Source organism: Frankliniella occidentalis, unplaced genomic scaffold, assembly GCF_000697945.3.
Source record: "Frankliniella occidentalis isolate FOCC.00 unplaced genomic scaffold, Focc_3.1 Scaffold2, whole genome shotgun sequence".
Lineage (NCBI taxonomy): Eukaryota > Metazoa > Arthropoda > Insecta > Thysanoptera > Thripidae > Frankliniella > Frankliniella occidentalis.
Genome location: NW_026267132.1, coordinates 2,160,189 through 2,160,860, shown reverse-complemented (window position 1 = coordinate 2,160,860; position 672 = coordinate 2,160,189).

Below are 672 nucleotides of genomic sequence, written 5' to 3'. Positions count from 1 at the left end.
ACGAGGAGGGGAAGTGGAATGGGGGGGGGGGTTGTCGCTTCTTCCGGCCCGTCGATATCCGCGCGCAACTCGCGCGGCGGCGGCGCTGGCTGAGCGAACAGGGCAGGAAATAAAAGAGGGAAGCCAAGTGGAGGAGCGGGAGCGAGAAGTTAGCCAAAGAAGCGCGAGCGGTGAGGGGGGCGAGGACGGGGTTGGGTGGGACCGCAAGAAGGAGACGGGGTAAGGAGTCTGCGAAGGAGCTCGCCAGGTGAGGGTCGTCATGGGGCGGGATAGAAAACCAAATGAAAAGGACAAAGGGAGGTAATCGAGCGTGTCGGGTGTCGGGCGGGAGGCGCAGCCGGCGCGACCGTCGCGGGGGTCAGTGATCAGGGAGCTTCATCTGGGCGCCGTCGGGGGTCTCGCGCTCAGCGGGTGGTCTGTGAGGAGAAAGAGGTTGACCGCGACTCTGAGACAGGCACCAGCTGCACTTGGGCTCGGCCATATTGTAGGCCCACGGACGGTATTCCTTGGGACACTTTGATAGGGGCCAGTCCAGTCAGGGGACATAGAGTGTGGATGGGGATATTGGCGATGTGGACGAGTCCAAGGGCAGTTCGAAGGGCGGAGGCGACGGCGCCAAGCGGGCTGCGCGCACCGTCCAACTCCCGAGTGCGTGGCGGGGCGGGGCGGGGC